This window comes from Schistocerca nitens, chromosome 4, assembly GCF_023898315.1.
Source record: "Schistocerca nitens isolate TAMUIC-IGC-003100 chromosome 4, iqSchNite1.1, whole genome shotgun sequence".
Classification (NCBI taxonomy): Eukaryota; Metazoa; Arthropoda; class Insecta; order Orthoptera; family Acrididae; genus Schistocerca; species Schistocerca nitens.
The window spans coordinates 375,124,372-375,144,120 of NC_064617.1; the positions used below are offsets into that span (position 1 = coordinate 375,124,372).

Sequence of the window (19,749 nt, forward strand, 5' to 3'; positions counted from 1 at the left end):
ACTGCCTATATGCCTCTATACGAGCCCTAATCTCTCTCTTATCTTATCTGTGTGGTCTTTCCGCTAAATGTAAGTTGGCGGCAGTGAATTTGAACTGCAGTCAGCCTCAAATGCTGGTTCTCTAAATTTCCTCAGTGAGATTCACGAAAAGAACGCCTCCTTTCCTCTAGAGACTCCCACCCGAGTTCCTGAAGCATTTCTGTAACACTCGCGTGATGATCAAACCTACCAGTAACAAGTCTAGCAGCCCGCCTCTGAATTTCTTCTATGTCCTCCCTCAATCCGGCCTCATGGGGATCCCAAACATTCGAGCAGTACTCAAGAATAGGTCGTATTAGTGTTTTATAAGCGGTCTCCTTTACAGATGAACCACATCTTCCCAAAATTCTTCCAATGAACCGAAGGCGACTACCCGCCTTCCCCACAACTGTCATTACATGCTTGTCCCACTTCATATCGCTCTGCAATGTTACGCCCAAATATTTCATCGACGTGACTGTGTTCAAATGGTTCAAATGGCTCTGAGCACTATGGGACTCAACTGCTGTGGTCATCAGTCCCCTAGAACTTAGAACTACTTAAACCTAACTAACCTAAGGACATCACACACATCCATGCCCGAGGCAGGATTCGAACCTGCGACCGCAGCAGTCGCACGGTTCCGGACTGCGCGCCTAGAACCGCGAGACCACCGCGGCCGGCCGTGACTGTGTCATGTGCTACACTACTAATGGAGTATTCAAACATTACAGGATTCTTTTTCTTATTCATCTGCATTAATTTACATTTATCTATATTTAGAGTTAGCTGCCATTCTATACACCAATCACAAATCCTGTCCAAGTCATCTTGTATCCTCCTACAGTCACTCAACGACGACACCTTCCCCAGTACACCACAGCATCATCAGCAAACAGCCGCACATTGCTATCCACCCTATCCAAAAGATCATTTATGTAGATAGAAAACAACAGCGGACCTACCTGCCGCCGATCAGACGGTATGGCGTGGCGGTGGGGGAGATGTGCAACGAATCTGAGCGCCTTGGCGCTTGGGCCAGGGCAGAGCCCACGAGTCAAAATCTTGGACGCCACAGATCTAAGTGTGCATTTTCCGGCGCTCTGTCAGAGTAGTGGAACGGTAGATGAATTTTGGAAAAGTCGAAAGAAGGCTGTACCATGCATTTAAGTATTACTGTTAGTTGGTTTTAAATGCCCTGCTGTTCTTGAAAAAAGAAAGGGCTCAAGTGCGGAAACTGAGTTGTACTTTTATTCTAGTAATTATTTTACCCTTGATGATTGTAATTTGTAATAAAAACACTTTCTACATCCTAATACGGTGCCCTCTACGTGATGTTACCTTGTGGCAGTGGAGGGAGTGGACTACTAGTAATATATTTGTTGTGCCATTGCTCATTGTTAAACTTTGTTATATATATACGTATGATTCTTGACCTGGTTTGTAGCCAATAAAGTTTCGGTAAACACTTATTTGTTTGTTTATACATATATTCTGCTAAGATACGTTCTGTAGCTGGTTATGTGTACTCAATAATTTTTGCAACAGTTTATAGTACATATTGTAATTCTGACTTTTCAGGTAACCTGCATGCTGGAAATCTATAATCTTAAACGCTAATTGCAGAGTAGTGATGTAGATACAGGCGTAGATACACAATGCGATACCACCACATTTCGTTGCTGATAGAAATGTCATCTAACGCACCAGTATGGTCCGAGACCAAAAGTTCGAGCAGGCGTCAAAGGTTACCAGTAGTCGGCGTTACGCATTTTCATGACTGGCATCATCTCAAAAGGTAACGTATATAACACCTCATCTTGCAAGATGATTCGTGGCTGCCTGAATAGGTCATAACTCGCTGTACTGAGCAGTGCAGTGGAGACACTGAATTTGAGGGCAAATTTTACTGATAGTCCTTATTCCCAAGAATAATAATCGAACAGATCTTTTGAGAAACTCACAGGATAAGGAAACATAGTCCAGAAGTTGAAAAACATGATATTCCATCTTAGACGAAATGTAATTTTGCTTTATTCAGTTACAAAACTATGATAGACGAAGACGCACTGTATGTGAAACTCTATCTCCTTACGACATTCATTCTTTGTTGAACACTTTGTTGTTTTAAATGTTTGTACATATACAGTACTGAAACATTCATCTCGCAGTTTTCGCTCGTTCCAGAAAACATTCGTCATCCGTTGTCTCCGTGGCCATCAAACTGTAAAAAGAAAATGAAACAGGAATCAGTTATCACTAATATCAACAGAATGTAGAAATTAAAATTAGTACAGTTTAATTCGTAAGCATATACAACGTAAAAAGAAAGCTGGCTCACAAAACTTTGTTTAGAATTACGTGATAAGATAATTTAAACGGTATGTGTGTTTTGAAGCAGAATGGAGCAACAGCTTTCATCAAACACGCAGCGTAGGCACTAAGTTGCTCAGTGATTTGTTACTTGTGAGTCAAGTTGAAGCGTCTGTTGTATACTCAAGTCATACCCACTTACAACACGAACAGATGCGAACACTGAAAGAGCTATTTCTGTATCCCTTCGACAGAGTTGCAACGTTTTCCTCACGTTTTGATAAATCTAGCACAAGGCTGCGTAATCGTATCGTTTGTCATTTCCAACGTCTCCAGTTGCCAGAGTTGTGCCCTTCATTAACTTAGGTAACCATCTAGTTTCATATTTATAAACATGTTATACGATAGTTTTATTTTGTCCACAACTTACTGAATATTCAGTTATGTAATGTCTGCTAATTTCTTTCGTAAATTTATCCTAGGATATGACCAAAGTTGAAATTTTATTATTTTCATTCACAGTTTGTGACACTCTTAAACTGAGTGTTGAAAGCGAGTGGAATGTCCCTTGATTGTTGTTGTTGTTGTTGTTGTTGTTGTTGTTCTTGTGGTATTCAGTCCTGAGACTGGTTTGATGCAGCTCTCCATGCTACTCTATCCTGAGCAAGCTTCTTCATTTTCCAGTACCTAGTGCAACCTACATCCTTCTGAATATGCTTAGTGTATTCATCTCTTGGTCTCCCTCTACGATTTTTACCGTCCACACTGCCCACAAGTACTAAATTGGTGAACACTTGATGCCTTAGAACATGTCCTACCAACCGATCCCTTCTTCTAGTCAAGTTGTGCCACAAACATCTCTTCGCCCCAATCCTATTCAATACCTCCTTATTAGTTATGTGATCTACCCATCTAATCTTCAGCATTCTTCTGTAGCACCACATTTCGAAAGTTTCTACTCTCTTCTTTCCCAAACTATTTATCGCCCATGTTTCACTTCCATACATGGCTACACTCCATACAAATACTTTCAGAAACGGCTTCCTGACACTTAAATCTATACTCGATGTTAAGAAATTTCTCTTCTTCAGAAACGCTTTCCTTGCCATTGCCAGTCTACATTTTATATCCTTTCCTTTCCGACTATCATCAGTTATTTTGCTCCCCAAATAGCAAAACTCCTTTACTGCTTCAAGTATATCATTTCCTAATCTAATTCCCTCAGCATCACCCCACTTAATTCGACTACATTCCATTACCCTCGTTTTGCTTTTGTTGATGTTCATCTTATATCCTCCTTTCAAGACACTATCCATTCCTTTCAACTGCTCTTGCAAGTCCTTTGCTGTCTCTGACAGAATTACAATGTCATCGGCGAACCTCAAAGTTTTCATTTCTTCTCCATTGATTTCAATACCTACTCCGAATTTTCCTTTTGTTTCCTTCACTGCTTGCTCTTATACAGATTGAATAACATCGGGGAGAGGCTACAACCCTGTCTCATTCCCTTCCCGACCACTACTTCCCTTTCATGTCCCTCGACTCTTATAACTGCCATCTGGTTTCTGTACAAATTGTAAATAGCCTTTCGCTCTCTGTGTTTTATCCCTGACACATTCAGAATTTGAACGACAGTAATCCAATCAACATTGTCAAAAGCTTTCTCTAAAGGAACGTAGGTTTGCCTTTTCTTAATCTAGTTTCTAAGACTTAGATTTCTACCTTTCTACGATAGTTTTATCCCAGGACTGCAGTTAAAAGTATTGTAGGAAGGTAAAAATCGGTTCTCAATAAAGTAATTTATTTGAAAGCCGTAATACTGTAATAACCATGGTTCTGTTGCAAGTTTGCTGTGTCGTAATCTTATTTGGGACACACACTATCCGCAATAGTCTGTCAAATGCATGTTTTACACATTTTTACAAGTTTGATTACGTACTGAAATAGTTACATGTCCGCTACGTAACTATAGAAATTGTGCTTCATTGGTTCACGGGCGTCGCGCCGGGTAGTATTGTGGAACCTGCACTGTATTGCAATGAGACAGCTGCGCGCCATCTTCAGGTGCACAATGTGTTGCTGCAGTGACTCGCCACAATATACGCTGGCTCGCTAGTAAAGCGCAGGCTGGACCGCTAGATGCGGCCGCCCTTTTCCCGCGTCGCGCTTGCGAAGAGCGTGGGCTTTCTCTCCGGCAGTGGGTACTGGACGTCGCCTCGCTCTATGATTTCTCCGTGATGACATTATAGCTCCACCCTTTAACGCCTGCGCTTTTCTAGAGAACCAGCGTATATATTGGCGTGCCACTGCAGCCACACTACTGCACCTCAGGACAACGAGTAGCTGTATCGTTGAATTAGTGAGCACCTTTCACAGCATTGTCCGACGCGGTTTTAGTTACATGCAAGGCGGATCAATAGTATATGGCCTGACCCCTTTGCAGGCCGAGTAATTGCTCACCGGTTTCATTGCATCGAATGCCATCGTTCCGTAGACAAGCCTTAGACCTTACATGGTACAGACCTTACATGTCATCATCATTCTCAAACCAACATCTCTATCAACCGATTAGTGGCAGCAAGGGCTGTTTCTGAAGACCAATCGAACTGTTCGAACTGTTTACGTCACTGTTCGGGATATCTTGGCTTGTATTAGATCTTTTGATCATCCTGTGATGTAGTGACTTTCGTTGGTACTGTCACAACGATATGTCTTAGCGTTTTTAATGTATTTTAATAATAATGGTAAATGTGAAACACGGACTGAAAAATTTCTATGTTGAGGGTCATGGGAACAACGGCAACTAATAAATGTATACAAAACTGCAATCATGATTCTGTCCAATTATCGAGGTTTACTTCGTTCTGTGATCTAGTGACATCTGATGGTAGTATATTCAACACGGGTCTTCCGCTGTGATTTATTCTCGTATAAACATTACAGTCACATTATTACAATCTATTTCGGTGGTTCAACATTTAATTCTTGATTAACTGTCATGTCTATTTCATCTGCATGTTACCGTCTTGTTTTCAGACTGATTAAAATCTGACATTACTTTTTCTATTATTCTAGTACGTGAAGAGGGATTGAATTGTCCGTTTGCAACTTACTTCGTAAATTATTACCGTTCCTAATATATAGATCAAGTATTAAACAGGATTCAATCAAGTAATATGTTTTGGGTGACAGCATTTTCGTCTTTGTTACCTTGACTTAAAAATCAGCATAAGTTTTAATAGATCTATACATACAGGTACTGCGAGACTCGTATTTTCAATTTGTGCAAACATAATAGGAGTTTGTGCATTGGTAGGATTTAGTCCTATTCCCTTCAGAGTTTTTCGAGTTTTTAAGGAGAACCGTAGCTTATTGTTGTTGCTCGTTCATAATTTCTTGCGTATCTCTCACACTCGCGCCACGCAAGGTAGATGTCACGTGATTGTACGATCAAGGTCGTTGATGTATTGAACTCTGCAGCTAATCGGGAAATACGTGAGTAACGTTTGCTGACCCCCCCCCCCCCCCCTAGTGGCATCATCCATTTGGAGATGACTTCGGGCATACTGGTCAGATTGTCTTTATATTAGAAGCAGTATTTTAAATAAAGCCTTCTTTATTTCTTATGAAGGGTTTGGTCGCATCGAAAGATACATGAAAGTAATATTTAGTTCCACATATAAATATTACGAACTGAATGATAAGGGTCATTATACGTCTCGTAAAAATATAACATCTATTACCCGATGAGTGACGAAGACTTTCAGACGACAGAATGTTAATATCAATATTTAACTTATTATACACTCCTGGAAATGGAAAAAAGAACACATTGACACCGGTGTGTCAGACCCACCATACTTGCTCCGGACACTGCGAGAGGGCTGTACAAGCAATGATCACACGCACGGCACAGCGGACACACCAGGAACCGCGGTGTTGGCCGTCGAATGGCGCTAGCTGCGCAGCGTTTGTGCACAGCCGCTGTCAGTGTCAGCCAGTTTGCCGTGGCATACGGAGCTCCATCGCAGTCTTTTAACACTGGTAGCATGCCGCGACAGCGTGGACGTGAACCGTATGTGCAGTTGACGGACTTTGAGCGAGGGCGTATAGTGGGCATGCGGGAGGCCGGGTGGACGTACCGCCGAATTGCTCAACACGTGGGGCGTGAGGTCTCCACAGTACATCGATGTTGTCGCCAGTGGTCGGCGGAAGGCGCACGTGCCCGTCGACCTGGGACCGGACCGCAGCGACGCACGGATGCACGCCAAGACCGTAGGATCCTACGCAGTGCCGTAGGGGACCGCACCGCCACTTCCCAGCAAATTAGGGACACTGTTGCTCCTGGGGTATCGGCGAGGACCATTCGCAACCGTCTCCATGAAGCTGGGCTACGGTCCCGCACACCGTTAGGCCGTCTTCCGCTCACGCCCCAACATCGTGCAGCCCGCGTCCAGTGATGTCGCGACAGGTGTGAATGGAGGGACGAATGGAGACGTGTCGTCTTCAGCGATGAAAGTCGCTTCTGCCTTGGTGCCAATGATGGTCGTATGCGTGTTTGGCGCCGTGCAGGTGAGCGCCACAATCAGGACTGCATACGACCGAGGCACACAGGGCCAACACCCGGCATCATGGTGTGGGGAGCGATCTCCTACACTAGCCGTACACCACTGGTGATCGTCGAGGGGACACTGAATAGTGCACGGTACATCCAAACCGTCATCGAACCCATCGTTCTACCATTCCTAGACCGGCAAGGGAACTTGCTGTTCCAACAGGACGATGCTCGTCCGCATGTATCCCGTGCCACCCAACGTATGGGACTGGATGAAGCGTCGTCTCACGCGGTCTGCACGTTCATCACGAACGCTGGTCCAACTGAGGCGCCAGGTGGAAATGGCATGGCAAGCCGTTCCACAGGACTACATCCAGCACCTCTACGATCGTCTCCATGGGAGAATAGCAGCCTGCATTGCTGCTAAAGGTGGATATACACTGTACTAGTGCCGACATTGTGCATGCTCTGTTGCCTGTGTCTATGTGCCTGTGGTTCTGTCAGTGTGATCATGTGATGTATCTGACCCCAGGAATGTGTCAATAAAGTTTCCCCTTCCTGGGACAATGAATTCACGGTGTTCTTATTTCAATTTCCAGGAGTGTATGTTTCCTCTATAAGAAATGTGTTCTAGTATGTTATGCTTGCAATCTTGTTACGGCTGCGCTATCTTCACTGGATTGAGCAAACGTCATAAACCATAAACGCTAAATTTGAGTAAAAATCCGACGTTATGGATAGAAGTGAATGTCATTTATTATAAGCACATAACAAAATACTTCACACATATTTTTGAATAATCGTAAGGAAACTAAACGCTCCCAGCCAAATTGATATTTCGTCTTCTTCTGTGGAAGTAATGAAGTTAATGACTCACAGTACAACAAAAACATGAATCCAGCGACGAATGGTAGTTCTGTCTTTTGTCAAAAGGAAGAAGTGTCAAATTCAATGTTGAAAACTGCCGCTCTATTCTTTCGCCTTGACAAATGAAAAACGATAACCATCGCATTTACTTTGGGAATTTCTGAGAGATTATACTAGTTCTACCGCTAGTCTACGTGTGAGGTACTAATAAACCATTCTCGCCATTGTTAAAATCAACGTTTCATTTCCCCTTTAATGAGAAAAATTGTATCGCCTCCACTTCGCATATTGTGTAAGGGCAGAAACTTGGCTTTCTGCCCTCTATAATCTCAAATCATTGTTGAAGCATCAGAATACGTATTATTAAAAATGGATCTCTACAATTTCTTGTTATGTTGAATGGATTTTTATCAGCTAGTTAATTCTGTCAGATTATTTTCGACGTGAACAAAAATGATATGTCGAACAGAAGTTTCTGATGAACATTTCGGTATTATGTGAACGTAGTGGCCTGATGTACTGAAATTACGAAGATTATTCTTGATTGATTAACATACTTTCTCATTACAAGCATTGAAGCCATGAGAACTTTATATACAGTATTTTAAAACGGGACTTGCCCTTTTTTAAGACTTAGTATATCTATATTTGAATGAAGGATTTTATTTACTATTTTTCCTTGTTTATTATTATTTTCTTTTTCAATACCGTGTACAATCTTTTAGGCGATCTCTGACGGCCAATCAAAGGGAAACAGCTAATTACTGGCGTTATTCCTGTACCCTCTTAATAAGTTTTCTGTCTCGTGTTGGTGCAAGAAGACGTGCGGCACTATTCCTTTAGATTAATTTTTGATTCAGGTATTTACTTACAGAAGATAAGAGAGCCTGGTCGGAACCAGCAATCACATGCCAAAGAATTATTCGACTTCTCTTTGGGTGGCAATGAATTTAAATGACTTATGGAATTCAAATTGACACACTGAAAACAAATATGTAACATAACACCAGACGTAGTGTGCCTTTGACTGGCTTAGACCTTTGAAGTGGCTTCGTCTTGGTCTAAGCAGGTGATACCGTTTTATTAGCTTTGAAATGGTATCAAAACAAATTTCAGGTGGACACCACCCACTCGGTTTTGGCAGTCTCTTTCTTCAACCTAATTCGTATTTGACCATGAAGTTTCTGAGGAGGTTGATGGGGTCGCCATGGGCAGCCCTCTTTCGTCCTTGGTGGTAATTATTTTTAGGGATGATTTTGAGGACGGAGTACTAAAACGTGATCACTAAACCAACTGAACTTTTGCTGTATGAGTACGATACTTTCATAGTGTGATCTCATGGTGACACTAATGGAGTTTTTCTATCACGTCAACTCCATTCATAAGAATATTCGATTCCCTGATGTTTTTCAATCCGTACAGTGAGAAGTCAGAAAACTAAACCAAGAAGATGTATGAAAAGGGATTTAAAGTTCAGTAAAGGAAATAAAAAGTTCTAGATTTGCTGATGACGCTCTAATTTTGTCAGAGACGGCAAAAGACTTGGAAGGACAGCTGAACCGAATGGAGTGATGAAAACACATTATGAGATGAACATCTGCAAAAATAAAACAAGCATAATGGAATGTAGTCGACTTAAATCAGGGGATGCTGAGAAAATTAGATTGGGAGATGAACTAAACGTAATAGATGACTTTTGGCATTCGGTCCGCAAAATAACTAGTAATGGTCGATGTAGAGGGGATATAAAACGCGGAATGGTAATAGCAAGAAACGCATTTCCGAAAAATACTAGTTTGCTACAACTGACATCAGTCCAAATATTAGGATGTCCTTTCTGAAGATGTATGGCGGAAGCGTTGCAAAACGTGGACGACAAGCACCTTAAACAAGGAAAGAATAGAATCTTTGGAAATGCGGAGCTATAGAAGAATGCTGGATACTAGATGGACAGTTATTTAGTTATTTACACGTTCCGTATATTATCTGAACGATAATTACACAGAAACTGTTATGGGGACGAATCGGGACCGTATGAAGGATATGTAAGAGCATTCCAGCGAAATTTCTACATCGTAATCGAAAAAATATAAGGGCTTCCCAGAGAAATTTCTTCAGCTCAGTCGAAACTACCTTGGCAACATCTGTGCTCGCCTACGATCTCGATCTCTCCCCATGCAAGCTCTGAAGAAGGATATTCATGACCGTCGACTTACTTCGGACGAAGAGGTGCACATCCAGACATAATCATGGTTCCGCAGACAACCGCAAACATTTTTGCATGAAAGCGTTGACCGTCGTGTATCACAGTGGGATAAATGTGTTAAGAATTATAGCAATTACTTTTGAGATAATCATAACTCAAGTACGTGTGCTTACGACCCGGAACTAAGCAGTAAGTGTTCCAAGATGAAGTGAAACCAAAACCTTGATGTATATAGACAGTTCATCCATGACAAGAGTTGTGAATGACACTTTTTGCCTCTTATCGATATTGATAATTGCAAGACATCGCTCCCAGGAATGTTTTAATTTTGAGTTTAAAGTAGAAAAACAAACGTCAAAAGCAAATTTTTTCGTCTGATATATTTCTAATTAAAAATTTTCTTTTTTCTTTGCTTTGCTTCCAATGTAAAACCATGTTGCTTTCCAAATTTCATTATTCTGGATCAACGGAAAGTACTCTATTGGTTTTAATGAGTGAGTTTTCCAGTTTGAAAGTATGTAACGTAAATGGCGGTATCTTTTGACTGCGTTGATTTAAAAGCATGCGTTTATTGCATCGCCATGGAATTATATACCTTAGTTTGTGACATCAGTTTCAACTTGATGCGCCCATTCCTTCTTAACAGACTGGACAGACAGTCTGGAAGACAGTAAATGACTTTTTTCGCAGATATTATTACAAGGTAATATTTTTTTGACTTTTCCTTCACTTTTATTTTTAATTCTTACTGTTTACCGAATTTCATTATCCTAAGCCAACGGGGACTACCTCATAGGTTTTGATGTATGATTTTGCGAGTGTCAAAATATGTGACATAAATGGCCGTATCTTTTGATTGCATTAACCCGAAGTTGGCATTTATTACAATGTCAAGGCAGTATCTGCCTTAGTATGTGACATAAATTTAATAAGTTTACCGTTCCTGAGGGAAAGGTGTTATAACAGACATACAGAGAGACATTCAGATTTGTAGCAAATGGCAAAAAATTATTACATGGTTGGAAATTGAACTTTTGGGATTTTTTCCTTTAGTTCTGCTGTGAAATCTTGCTTCTTGCAAAATTTCATGGTAAGGTCAATGGGAAGTAATATATACTGTGTGTTTTGATGAGTTTTCGCGTATCAAAATAGAACGATCAGCCAAAACATTATGAGCACCGCCCATTGCAACATTCCTTACCTGCTGGCGTTGCGGGGACGTGACTCACAAGGGAACCTCCCCATCACACCCCCCTCAGATTAAGTTATAAGTTGGCACAGTGGATAGGCCTTGAAAAACTGAACACAGATCAATCGAGAAAAGAGGAAGAAGTTGTGTGGAACTACGAAAAAAATAAGCAAAATATACAAACTGAGTAGTCCATGCGCAAGATACGCAACATCAAGGAGGGTGTGCGCTCAGTAGCGCCGTGGTCCCGTGGTTAGCGTGAGCAGCTGCGGAACGAAAGGTCCTTGGTTCAAGTCTTCCGTCGAGTGTAAAGTTGACTTTTTTATTTTCAGACAATTATCAAAGTTCAGGTACTCACACATAATCAACTTCGCTCTCCAAAATTCCAGGAGATGTTCAGATTTGCTTGGACATATGCAGGATTTGACAGTCTACACACGGAAAAATTTGAAAACGTTAAAAACATATGTTTTGACAGAGCACATGGAAAACTGTGGGACTGTGAAACTGTTGCATTCATTTGTTGCAGTTTATGTGACAAACTCTTATGTTTTCATCACTGTTTTGGGAGTGATTATGACATCCACAAGAAAACCTAAATCGGGCAAGGTAGAAGAATCTTTTTACCCATTCGCCAAGTGTACAAGTTAGGTGGGTCGGCTACATATTCCTGTCATGTGACGCACATGCCGTCACCAGTGTCGTATAGGGTATACCAGACGTGTTTTCCTGTGGAGGAATCGGTTGACCTATGACCTTGCGATCAAAATGTTTTCAGTTCCCATTGGAGAGGTACGTCCTTTCGTCTACTAATCGCGGTGCGGTCGCAAAACACGCACACTAAACTTATTACAGTGAACAGAGACGTCAATGAACGAACGGGCAGATCATAACTTTGGGAAAATAAAGAAAGTAAAAATTTTCACTCGGGGGGGGGGGGGGGGAAGACTTGAATCAAGGACCTTTCGTTCCGCAGCTGCTCACGCTAATCACGGGACCACAGCGCCACTGAGCCCACATTATCCTTGATGTTGCCCATCTTCCGTATGGCCTACTCAATTTGTATATTTTGCTTATTTTTTTAATAGTTCCACAAAACTTCTTCCTGTTTTCTCGATTGATCTGTGTTCAGTTTCTCAAGGCCTATCCACTGTGCCAACTTATAACTAAATCTGAGGGGGGTGCGATGGGGAGGTTCCCTTGTCAGTAGCAAAAATATGCAAGTGGAGCACACACGGGCGGAGGATCACCCGAGCGAAGATATGGGCTGCAAATTGAGAAATCCATTGAACAACTCTGACAAACGGAAATTATAATTACGCAGAACCAGTGAACGAGTATCTCGAAAACGGCGGAGCTGCTTGAATGTTCACGTGCTGCTGCCGTGAGCATCTACGGAAAGAAGTAGAAGGACAGAGAAACTATCACCAGCCGCTAAATGGTAGGATAACCAGGACTCTTCTCATATCATGGGGTTCGGAGGCTTCTTTGCTAGGTGAAGTAGTACAGATGGCGATCTGTGGCATCTCTGCCGAAAGAGCACAATGCTGGTGCACGCACAAGTGATTCGGAACACACCGTCCATCTTATCTTGTTGAACATACAGCTCCACAGCAGAGCACACCTACGCGTTCACATGTTTACCCAGCGACATCGTCAATTACGATTTCAGTGGGCACGGGACCATCTGGAGTCGACCTTCGATCAATTTAAACGCGTCGGCTCTTCGGTTGAATCACATTTTTGCCACTCTAGGTCGTCACCAAATGAACGGCGGCTCGAAACGCACAGCTTACCACAGACGCAGGCTGGTGGGAGCAGTATTATGCTGTGGGAGACATACTCCTACGCTTGCATTAGGAATCAAAGTCACACGGACAGCTGCGAGACACCTGCATCCCTTCATGCCTTACGTCTTCCCCGACAGCGATGTCATCTCTTAGCAGTTCAATTGTTCGTGTCTCGGAACCAGAAACGTGTGCGGTCGCAGGTTCGAATCCTGCCCCGGGCATGTATGTGTGTGATGTCCTTAGGTTAGTTCAGTTAGGTTTAAGTAGTTCTAACAAGGGAACCTCCCCATCGCACCCCCCTCAGATTTAGTTATAAGTTGGCACAGTGGATAGGCCTTGAAAAACTGAACACAGATCAATCGAGAAAACAGGAAGAAGTCGTGTGGAACTATGAAAAAAATTAGTAAAATATACAAACTGAGTAGTCCATGCGCAAGATAGGCAACATCAAGGACAATGGGAGTCTAGGAGCGCGGTGGTCCCGTGGTTAGCGAGAGCAGCTACGGAATGAGAGGTCCTTGGTTCAAGTCTTCCCTAGAGTGAAAAGTTTAGTTTCTTTATTTTTGCAAAGTTATGATCTGTCCGTTCGTTCATTGACGTCTCTGTTCACTGCAATAAGTTTAGTGTCTGTGTTTAGCGACCGCACCGCAAAACCGTGCGATTAGTAGACGAAAGGACGTGCCTCTCCAATGGGAACCGAAAACATTTGATCGCAAGGTCATAGGTCAACCGACTCCTCCACAGGAAAACACGTCTGATATATTGTATACGACACTGGTAACGGCATGTGCGTCACATGACAGGAATATGTTGTCGACCCACCTAACTTGTACATGGGTAAAATGATTCTTCTACCTTGCCCCATTTAGGTTTTCTTGTGGATGTGATAATCACTCCCAAAAAAGTGATGAAAACAAGAGTTTGTCACATAAACTGCAACAAATGACTGCAACAGTCGCACAGTTTTCCCTGTGCTCTGCCAAAACAGATGTTTTTAACGTTTTCAATTTTTTCCGTGTGTAGACCGTCAAATCCTGCATATGTCCAAGCAAATCTGAACATGTCCTGGAATTTTGGAGAACGAAGTTGATTGTGTGTGTGCCTGAACTTTGATAATTGTCTGAAAATAAAAAATTAAAATTTTCAATCGGGGGAAGTTTCGAACCAAGGACCTCTGGTTCCACAGCTGCTCACGCTAACCACAAGACCACGCCCCTACTGCAGTAGTGCTATCCTTAATGTTACATATCTTGGGCATGGACTACTCAGTTTGTATATTTTGCTTATTTTTTTCATAGTTCCACACAACTTCTTCCTGTTTTCTCGATTGATCTGTGTTCAGTTTTTCAAGGCCTATCCACTGTGCCAACGTATAACTAAATCTGAGGGGGGTGCAATGGGGAGGTTCGCTTGTAAGCTCTAGGGGACTGATGACCTCAGCTGTTAAGTTCCATAGTGCTCAGAGCCATTTGAACCATTTTGAGCCAGAAACGTGTTACAGTTGTTTGAAGAGCATCATACTGGACTCACGTTGATGTATCGGCGACCAAATTCACCTGATGTAAATCCTGATGGAACCCATCTGTGTAGCTATCGGGCGCGTCACCGCGTACGCAAATCAGCAGCCCGTTATTTACGCAAGTTGCACAACCTGGGCGTAGAAATCTTATGGCACACACCTCAGCAAACCTACAAACAAAGTGTGGCATTCCTGATCAGAGTCGATGATGTATTTCATTCCGAAGACGGACAAACAAGCTCTTAAGCAGGTGATCACACTGCTTTTGTCAGCGGTGTATGTGATTTAAATGGTCTTACCTTTCGATTGCAAGGACTTTTAGCAGTTTCAGTTCTTAAACGGCCGAGGGACTCTAGCCCTCAGTGTTTGAACTATATTTCAAATTGATGTATCTACCCATTCCTGAGAGAAAGGCTTTTCAACAGTCAGTCGGACAGACTGTCAGACAAACACACCATACCGATCCTATAAGGGTTCTGTTTTAGCGATTGAGGCACAGAACACTAAAAAGTACCTCAACCTCAGAGGGCTTCAAAGAAAATAATAATTTGTTTGTTTGGCTACACTGGAAATCCCCTTACCATTTCGTGAAGGGATATAACAACAGTTAATGTTGAATGATGCACAACTCATTTGTATGCCTCAAGTAATCGATAAAATAAGGAAAGCAACCGAACAGCTCCAGTCTTCTTAATGACGCTGTCCTCTCTCACATAACATATCAGTATCACATTAATTTCTCATTCACTTAATTTATCACCTAACGACTTCCTTTTGTTCCCTTATTTTAAACTAAATGTGAGTGAACAGAGATTTTCTTCACGTCGTGGTGTAGCTTCTACGCAGAGACATGATTTAGAACTACGTACATCAATGCGCAAACGATGGGAACGCATGCATAGGTGTATAAAATTTGAAGACGTATATTTTGTAAAACAATAAAACGATTCGTACAAATAACTGTTACTGTTTTTGCAAAATTTTCCTTGTGTATCTTACATGATGCGAACCTTCTCGTCTTGACTCCCACATATGCCTTTTTAAATTACTACTTTTCTCATTCTAAACCGAGCTCTGTGTTATGAATACGTAAACAGGACAACATTTCCGTGTTTTCCTGTTAGGAATGTAGGGCTCTGAGCTATTAAGAAATAATTAGTAATATCTGTACCAAACGAGGCCGAAAGAGGTCAAAATGTGAATACGTGTCTAGTGATAAAATTACAGCCTTGGCGGAACTACTTTTGGTCCACACGTAACAAAGTTAACGACGGGGAATAATAGCATTGTTTCGAGTTACAATGGAAAAAAAAATATTTTAAATCACCATTATTGCTGTAACCGAGCTTCGAAATGAATATTTTCGTTTTGCACTCGTCAACACTGAGACTGTAGGAACGATTCAAATAATTCATCGATTTAACTGCATTTCGTTAAACGACTTCATCAACAGGAATAGCAGCTCTTCGAGCATTTCACGTAATGATTCATTCAGTAAGGTGCATTGAAAATACTAATTGCTGTTGTACTATCAATAAAAATTTGTGTGGGTTACATTGACTGATCCTTCAGAAAACCGACGTATGCTCAAATGGGCTGCAACCCGGTGGCTACAGAACCATTTTCAAAGTTTAAATAATCGTTTTATTGTAAGAGGAAGTTAATTAGCTCTCGATAAGGATAAAGCCTGACATATATCACACTCTGCTGTAAAAACATGACACAGTTGGTCGTGTCTTTTGATATATGTATCTACAGCCACTGAGTCCATGCAATACCAATGAAAGGACATATGCTCTGAAGTTCTGATTTGTTTTATCCATACTGAGGTAAACTGCTGCTGTCAGAAGTAGACGTCGATGCATGCAGCGGCAGTTGGGTGTACTAATGAGAATGGGACGAGATTAGCAAGTCGCAACGAATTGAACAGATGCCAGCAGCAGTGCTGCCTCTGACGTACAATTTCTTTTCGTTCGGAGTTTAATCGGTAATACAAGGACTAACATTTATTCCATCTACGAAAAGAAGAGATAAGAACCACGGCGAACGAAAGTAATTATTTGTTTCACAATTCTAAATTCGACCTGTGGTCCGTTTTCCTGTACTGCTGTAACAGATTTTGCTACAACGTATGTTAGGGTTTAAAATTCTCCGACGTGTACGCTAATAATCGTCAACACTAAGCCGTATTACAGTAACTAAAAATGCAACAGTGTATAAAGATGACCTATTATGTTTTTTTACAAAAAGAATGAAACAAAAACATGTCTTTCCTACAGATAATCATATAGTCATTCAAAATATCTGCCAGTATAACTTAACACTTTCGCATACATTCGTAACAACTCTGGAAATATTTTACTGCTCACATGCATAGACAGTGTCTAGAAAGGAGACTACAAGATGAACGTCAGTAAAGGAAAACGCTGGTAATGGAAAGTAATGGAACTAAATGAGGGGATCCTGAGGGAATTAGATAGTTAGAAAACGATGGTCGCTTCAAGCATTGAAACAGCATCCCAAATAATTTAAGCGTCAACTTATGCTGATACATTTGCATCTTAATCCGGGCAAAAACAACCATAACCAATACTATGGCAATGAAATCACTCAAGACAATAAGCTTTTTATCCACTAACCTTTGGCCACCAATGAGTACAACTGATGTAAGAAGATTTGATACCACATATGGTAAAATTTTATATTGGTTTCAATTTCATGAATGATTTGATGCAGCTCTCTATCCTGTGAAAGATTCTTTGTCTGTAGATAACTATTGCTATCTAAACACATTTGAACCTGCTTACCTCGGTAAATCTTTGGTCTTTACCGTTTTTACACCCCTTCATTTCCTTGTATTACGAAAGTGACGAATCGCTGAAACCGCAAGACTTGTCCCCTCAACTTCTTTTGCGAAATTGTGTCATAATTTTCTTATATCCCAAATGTATTCAATACCTATTCGTTTGTTACCCAATATACCCACATAATCGTCAGTATTCTAGTATAGTACCTAATTGTAACTGGTTCAACTGGTTCTAAGCACTATGGGACTTTGCCGGATGAGTGGCCGAGCGGTTCTAGGCGCTTCAGTCTGGAACCGCGCGACCGCTACGGTCGCAGGTTCGAATCCTGCCTCGGGCATGGATGTGTGTGATGTTCTTAGGTTAGTTAGGTTAATTAGTTCTAAGTTCTAGAGGACTGATGACCTAAGCTGTTAACTCCCATAGTGCTCAGAGGCATTTGAACCATTTTGGAACTATGGGACTTTACATCTGAGGTCATCAGTCCCCTAGACTTACAACTGCTTAAACCTAACTAACCTAAGGACATCACACACATCTATGCCCGAGGCAGGGTTCCAACCGGCGACCGTAGCGGTCGCGCGGTTCCAGACTGAAGCGCCTAGAACCGCTCTGCCACAGCGGCCGGCATCTAATTTCCAAGGCTACTTTCTTCGTGTCTGAACTATTTATCGTCCACGTTTCACTTCGGTAATAAGTTGCACTCCATTCAGAAATTTATATTAGATGTTAGTAGATTTTTCTTTTACAGAATCGCTTTTCTTGTTAATACCAGTCTACATTTTATATTTATCTAGTTAGGCCACAGTCACTTATTTTACTGCCGAAATAGCAAAACACATTTACTGATTTTAGTGCATAATTTCCTATTTCATTCGTCAGCGTCGCTTTATCTGACTAGACTACATTCAATCACCATTGCTTTAGTTACACTGGTATTCATCTTATAATGTCTTTTCAACGTATTACCCACTTTTTAGTTGCATTTCCAAATTTTCATTGGTTTACTGCTGCCTCAATCCACAGACTAAAGAGCATCGGAGGTATGCTATAATCCTGTTTCACTCCCTTTTCAATCACTCACACTGAACCCACATAGCCCCCTAGAAACATCATTAATAAATTCACATCACATGACATAAGAAAATTTATGATACAGGGACAGTTAAAATCGACATTAACACTACATTACTTCTATACCATTCGGAAAGAGATGGAAGATGAACCTTAATAGCTGCAAGTTCATTGACACATTGCAGCTGGGTGCAACCGGTGAGGGAGAATCGAGTTCATTACTTTTAGACGTGACAGGAAGTTGACTAACAGGAATGTAAACAGCACGGAGAGTGGGACATTGTGAGTCTGTGTAACAAACCTGCACACCCAAATCCTTCCCAGCACTTACCCAGGGATAATGATGCGAGATAAATCGGTTTAGGTGGTTACCTACCTCTCAGTATCCGCCGGCATTTGTTTCTGACCAGCACCGTACCATCTCTGCATCTTCCTCTACGAGGGAAGCGACGGAAACGGACAGAATGTTCCTGAGCGTATGTGGAAGTCAGCAGCGCGACGAAGATACCCAGCAGGCATAAAACGACGGAGAACTTCATGCAGACAGCCTAGGCCCACAAGCGTGGCCTCCTTCCCTTTCGCTAGAGAACTGAGAGGATGTGGCGGCTGCTTCCGTTAGGGGTTCGCCGCTTCCGTCATTTAAATACGTGCCATTGACGCCATTTCCTGAGTTTTCTAGAAAAGTCATTGCTCAGCCAAGTCTCAGGAAAAGGTTAAATGTTATCTGTCTTCCCGCAGAAAATGTTGAAATGCTCGTGGAAATAATTAACATTCACTCGGCCCCGCCTACAATCTTACGATTCAGCAACCGTTAAATCATATGCATCATATGCTGTTTTATCAATTTATGACATTGCTGGTGAAATGTGGCCATTATGGTGTACAGTATCAGCCAGCCACAGATCACTCTTGGTTTTCTTGTTGGGAAAGCACCGTAACCGGTTTAGAATCTGTGTATTCTTCGTAAGACGACTTGAAACGTCCCCTTAGGAAAATTATAAATGACGGTGCTTAAACTGACACACAATATTTTTAGCACAACGCAATCTGGCTTTCAAAAATCCCTACAAAAGAATGGCCATGATTAACAATAAACTATACCTTTCACAAATCACTTATCTCACAAAAATCTTTGTTACTCGAACTACTGCAATACAGCGAGGGCCACTACTGCCAGCTAAATAAAAGATTCAAACTACTGAAGGCACTAACTACTGATAGGCATAGTTAGCAAATGAAAGATTTTGATAGAGAACAAACAATGTATTTACCTTAATAGTGTTCAAAAGTCATAATATATATATAGCAGTTCATGACATCCAGTCTTACAAATTTACTGTCTCTGATGGACACATGTCCAGATCATCCGCTCTAAAAACTCTGCCATTTCTCTCCCCACATCCAACACTGCTGG

General features: G+C 41.6%; 1 long non-coding RNA gene across 1 annotated transcript; it reads right to left on the minus strand.

The window, feature by feature from the left end:
- Positions 1-2,022: 2,022 nt before the first annotated feature.
- On the minus strand, positions 2,023-18,936 carry LOC126251955 (uncharacterized). The gene is made up of 2 exons (XR_007545813.1): positions 18,712-18,936; positions 2,023-2,242 (listed from the first exon to the last, which is right to left on the minus strand). It is a non-coding gene; the product is annotated as an uncharacterized LOC126251955 (long non-coding RNA).
- Between the last annotated feature and the right edge of the window lie 813 nt (positions 18,937-19,749).